Below are 6,439 nucleotides of genomic sequence, written 5' to 3' on the forward strand. Positions count from 1 at the left end.
TATCACTGAGGTTTGAAAACAGCTATGTGAATTTTGTTTATGGTTTTGTTGAGGTGTTGCTCTATTAAAACTAATATTACCTTACGAATTTTGGGTATCATTGTTGTACTTGTATGGGGAAACCAAAGATATTCACATCACACCATTTAACAATTTAGTTTCAGTCACGACAAATACAAAAGTTCTCACATAATGTTTGCATATCTCTTAAAAGAAAGTGACTAAATATATATTGGCTTATAAGACGGTTTGAAAGGGATGCCACCCTTGCTAGACTTGATGTAGAGCAGACAATTTCCATATATTGTTGTTTCTACTATATTTAATCAACCTGGTTGTATTTGATAAACTCTTAGCATAGATCATCCTGTAACTAACTATATAACTATATAACTATACAAGTTAGTTACTCTTGTCACTAACTATATAAACTATAATAACTAACCATTGTAAGCTGATTCTAATTCAATGATAATCTAGCCTTCCTTTCATTCTTTTTCCTTTAGCTTTTTCTACAAGTTTCTTCTGTAAGCTTCGATATCAATGGCAGATACGAGTTCTTTGATAAACTGTTGGATTTTATATTATTTTGGCCTTAAATTTTCAAAAAAGTTTATATCAGTTGTCCTGCATTTAAGAAAGAAAGTATTACCCAATTTGGATTAGCTTCTACATTATGGGAGCTTTTCAATTTTAAAACCTGACCATATATCAAAATTGATTTTAACTTGTATGAGAAGTTTGATTCATTTTATTTTGTTTTTATTCAAGTTTTTGTTGAGAGATTTGTCCAAACTGATTTTATACCCTCTTTCCTCCTGTGAGAAAGTGAGGGGGTGGAGTTACATAATACATCCATCTTCAAATATAAATTTGTGTTGAAATGTTTCATAATCTTCAACTATTCTTCACTAAGTTTCTGTAATGAAGCACATTGTTCTTACATTCTATTTGAATTTTATTCTCCCATGGTAAATCACGATTGTTTAAAGTCTTCATATCAGACCAAATGACAGTGCCACAAATTTCAGGTTGAAACATTAATTTTGGTTGAGGTTTAAGACTTGCCCAAGGGATTGCAAAGAGAAAATAGAATCATTGAAATAATCATGAGGCATATCTTATTCTTATTTGCATTGGATGGTCTTCACTCTACTGGTATTGTGCATAGGGATATTAAGCCACATTACATTAGTTTGTTTGAAGGTAAAGAATTTAAAGATTGCATAACTTTATCCAATGCAAAAAGATCCCTAATCCAAATTAAGCTCACATTTTTTTAAACCATTGGGATCAGAGTCTCATACATTCAAAATCATTGATCTTGGAGCTGCTACAGATCTCCGAGTCGGCATCAACTACATTCCTAAGGAGTTTCTTTTGGATCCAAGGTATCTTCTTTGACATTATTAACACAAGTAGCCAACTGCCTTTGAACGTAATTCATTGATGGAAGCTTTTCGTTTTTATTTATTTCTATATTTTCAAATCTGTCCCTTGAAGAGATTGAAATAGATATAAAAAGATACTAATATTAGATTTCGTCTACATTTGCCATATAAATGTTCTTAGTTTTAAATGAAAACATATACAGGTGATAGGTTGCTTCTGCATATTTGGTTTGAAAATTGAATCGCTACCAAGTGGTTCTTTTATGTTCTGGCCCCTTTTGAGGTTGCAAATCAAAATTGGAGTAATATATCAACCGTATATGTGTTTAAGATTTTTTAATATTTTTAAGTTTCTTGCATTCAACAGTGAAACTCTATAAGATACTTTTCTTTAAAGGTTTATGACCATGGCTACAACTTTTTATTCTAACTCAAACTTTGTAAACAGGGTTAAAATTTCCGGACCCTATCATGTTTGCAGTTGAGAACCCATCACGGATAATATCATTATTTCCTTTTTCAACAAATGTTTCACAATTTTAAAATATATTAATTCTGCATAATTTTTTTAAAACATAATTCAACGTAATATTTCCAGACCCTATCATGTTTGATTTTTTTTACCCATGTAATGCGCGGATCAATATCTAGTTAAATTAATAACGGAAGTTCATTTGAAGTCTTCTTTCCTCCATCAGGCATGTTCTTATTGGCCATTAGTAAGGCCTACATTATTAGACACCACCATTTCATATTTTTACAATAAATGGAAAGATAGAAAGAAGAATAGAAAAAAAAAAAAAAAGGTTTGAGACTAAATGAGCAATGGGACATAAAGAAATAGAAAACAGTCGTAAAAATGTGAAGTGAACATAATTATTTTCTACCATTTAGCAATTTCTACAGTTACTTATAGTATTTCTTCCAGTGTCATTACTTTTAAATTGTTTTATGTCCAATGAGCCATTTGACTCTTCTTCCAACAATCCTCACAACGGTAGGTGCAGTGAAAAAAGTATGCGCGTTTCTTTAATCATCATTAAAGATACTTTTTTTATCCACTTTCATTCCTCTCTTTTTCCAATTCAAACCATGTAGAACCGATAAATGATTGAGAATCAAACCTGCTATTAGCCAACATAAACTTCCCATCGGGGCAGCAATATCAATAGTGGTCAACAGAAATATTACTTTCGTGAATCATTCTCCAAGAACTTTCTATAATGTTAGCGAAGGATTTTTCTCAGAATCATTGCATGTTTCTTGCTCAAATGGATTTATTCTCCTACCGTATAAACTTGACCTTTATGTCGGTAATCAAAACCAAAGCAGCAGCAGAAGGAATAACATGCGCTTCTTCTTCAATTAACAAACTCTATATAAAGCTATGATAAGAATAGAAATATCATCACCTAGCAGCCTCCAATTCCTGATCAAAATGAAGCATTTTTGTCTCATGTTATTAGCATTTTGGTCTATATATTTTCACCTAATTTCTCTCCTTACATTGAACTCCCTGTGGTTTATCCCAAATATGACTGCCTTTGCATCAAGAAATTAGACTATCATTTGGCATTGCTCAAATTCAGGAAATTCATATCCAATGATCCTTATGGAATCTTGCTCTCTTGGAATACTTCCACTCACTTTTGTAACTGGCATGGAATAACATGCAATCCCATGCTTCAAAGGGTTACATAGCTGAACTTGCGAGGGTACAACTTGAAGGGTTCCATATCTCCTCATGTTGGCAATCTCTCTTATATGAAAAAGTTCAACCTCAAGCCCAAAAGAATGGGACAGTTGTCACAACTGCAGAAACTTGTTGCCTCGCATAACTCACTGGAAGGGAAAATTCCTACAAACTTCACAGGTTGCACCTGTCTCAAAGGCTTATACTTAAATGGGAACAATCTGATTGGCAAAGTATCAGTCAAAGTTGGCTCACTTGGAAAGCTTCAACATTTGATCGTTGCTAAAAACCAGTTGACCAAAGGAATCACATCATTTATAGGGAATCTTTCATCCCTAATTCATCTCTCTGGCTGTTAAGAACTTTGAAGGAGACCTTCCTCAAGAAATATGTCATCTCAAAAGCTTGACAAAGATAGCATTGGATGTCAACGTATTGACTGGAACATTTCCTTCTTGTCTTTATAATACGTCATCTCTTACTGTAATCTCAGCCGCTGCAAATCAATTTAATGGCCCTCTTTCACCCAACATGTTCCACACCCTCCCTAATCTCCAAGAAATTTATATTGCTGACAATCAAGTCTCAGGTCCAATCCCACCTTCCATCACAAATGCATTTATCCTTTCAAGACTTGAGATCAGTATAAACTATTTCACAGGACAAGTTCCAAGTCTAGGCAAGCTACAAAATCTTCTATATCTAACTTTGGAGAAAAATAATCTAGGTGACAATTCAACTGATTATTTGAAGTTTTTAAAATCATTGACAATTAGGAAAATCCCAAGTCCCACATCGGCTAAAAATGAAGTCAAGTTAGAATATATAAGTGTGGGGCAACCCTCATTCCTTAAGTTAGCTTTTGGGGTTGAGTTAAGCCTAAACTCATTAATCCAAAGGGCTACCCACTAATCACTATTGTTGTTCACAGGAGAAATCCCTACAGCAACATAGGGAACTTCAGTCAATTGTTTCAGGAAACTGTGCCAAAAATTACAATACTTAATCTCTCAAAAAACCACCTTACAGGTGCCATACCTCTAGAGGCTTTTAATCTTTAAATCTTTCCTCTCTAAAAAACTTGTTGGATTTGTCACAGAACTCGTTTAGTGGTAATATACCGGAAGTAGGCAACCTTAAAATATCGATTTCCTAGATGTGTCCGAGAATCAACTGTCAGGTGACATTCCTGGAACTATCAGAGAATGCAGAATGTTGGAGTACCTCTATATGCAAGGGAATTCTTTACAGGGAATCATACCATCCTCTTTAGCATCACTCAAATGTCTCAAATGTTTAGACCTGTCACGAAACTGCTTGTCTGGATCAATTCCAACTATTCTGCAGAACATTTCTTTCTTGGAATATTTCAATGTAACATTTAACATTTTGGATGGTGAGGTACCAATTGAAGGTGTCTTTGGAAATGCAAGTCGGTTAGTGGTGATTGGAAACAGTAAGCTTTGTGGAGGAATTTCAGAACTGCATCTACCACCATGCCTCGTCAAAGGTAAGAAACTTGCAAAATTCAGGTTGGTGGCAGTGATAGTTAGTGTGGTTGCTTTTCTTCTCATCCTCTCAGTTATTCTAGCAATCTACTGGATGAGGAAAAATAGTAAGAAACCATCTTTGGATCCACCAACAATTGGCGAGTTGGCTAGAGTTTCATACCAAAGCTTACATGACAGAACCTATGGATTCTCAACTACAAACTTGATAGGGTCTGGAATTTTAGCTCTGTCTGCAAAGGAACTCTTGAGTTAGAAGACAAAGTATTTGCCATAAAGGCCCTAAACCTTCAAAGAAAAGGAGCTCACAAGAGTTTCATTGTTGAATGCAATGCACTTAAAAATATTAAACATCGAAATCTGGTTCAGATTTTAACATGTTCCAGCACAGATTTCAAAGGTCAAGAATTTAAAGCTCTAATTTTTTAGTACATTAAAAATGGAAGCTTAGAGCAATGGTTGCATCCAATGACACTAAGTGCAGAGCATTCGAGAAAATTCAGCCTTGATCAAAGATTAAATATCATGATTGATGTTGGTTCTGCATTACATTATCTTCATCATGAATGAAAGCAATCCATCATTCATTGTGATTTAAAGTCATGCAATGTCCTTCTTGATGATGACATGACTGCTCATGTGAGCAATTTTGGCATAGCAAGACTTATCTCAATCATCAATGCCTACCACTTCTAAGCAAACAATTACAATTGGAATAAAGGGGACTGTTGGCTATGCTCCTCCGGGTATGTTCTAAAATCTAAACTGTTGAATGAATCAGTTTTTCTTTGAATCCCCTATTTTTTTATAAACACTTTATATTTACTAAATACAAAGTATTGAAATTTTTTGTTGTAGAGTAGGGATTAGGTTCTGAGGTTCAATGGTGACATGTATAGCTTTGGGATTCTTGTGTTGGAAATGCTTACTGGAATCAGACCCACTGATGAATTCTTTGAAGATGGTCAAAATTTGCATAAGTTTGTGGAAAATTCATTTCCTAATAATCTTTTAAAAATTTTGGACTCATCACTTGTACCAAAACAAGGACAAGCAGCAATAGAAGAAGTAAACAATTCGAATCTTACTCCAACTGTTGAAAAGTGCTTAGTTTCACTCTTTAAGATTGGACTTTCTTGCCCATTGGAATCATCAAAAGAAAGAATGAATATGGTGGATGTCACTAGAGAGCTAAGCAAAATCAGAAGAGCCTTTCTTCCTGGTAAGATAAACGTAAAATGACTTAACTCTCCACATATTACAAAAGAACAAATGTAGATGCGTCAAACTGTTTCTTCTGCCAAATTTTAATAGCAGTTCTATTTACAATAATATTCTCTTGTACTTGTTTTTTGTTTTTATTTTTTAAATTGTTTCACACATATCAGTATTCCTTTTCAAACCTTGCAATATTATAAAATTGAGATTTCTATATTCTTAATTACACTTGCTGCTGGCTTTGGCTCTTACCAGATTAATTGTTTATATAGATACAATTTCATTTCTCTTTTTCTGCCATTTTGCTATGTATTCTAAAATTCTAAAACTACGAAGGTAACCTGCTTCTTCTCGAATTTAAGGTATTGACGCTTGAATAATCAAAGCTGAGGTAAAAGCCACAGCCATTTCAAAAATGGTTTGTTTGGAGTATTGTGTACTGTTTAATTATATTTTACCCCAGTTATCTACTCATCTTACTGAATGTATCTAACAATCCATCTAAGTAATGGACTTTATTATACTCTAGTTTTATTTCCCAAGATTTGTCATTGATTTCAGAGAATACTTTGTACCTGTAACATGATTATAGTAACAACAAAGCCTTATTCACCGTACCAAATTTTTAA

General features: G+C 33.8%; 1 pseudogene; it reads left to right on the forward strand.

The window, feature by feature from the left end:
• The first annotated feature begins 2,662 nt into the window (after window positions 1-2,662).
• LOC100776814 (receptor kinase-like protein Xa21) lies at window positions 2,663-5,834 on the forward strand (annotated as a pseudogene).
• Window positions 5,835-6,439: the final 605 nt, after the last annotated feature.

The sequence above is a fragment of the Glycine max genome, chromosome 1, assembly GCF_000004515.6.
Source record: "Glycine max cultivar Williams 82 chromosome 1, Glycine_max_v4.0, whole genome shotgun sequence".
Taxonomy (NCBI): Eukaryota; Viridiplantae; Streptophyta; class Magnoliopsida; order Fabales; family Fabaceae; genus Glycine; species Glycine max.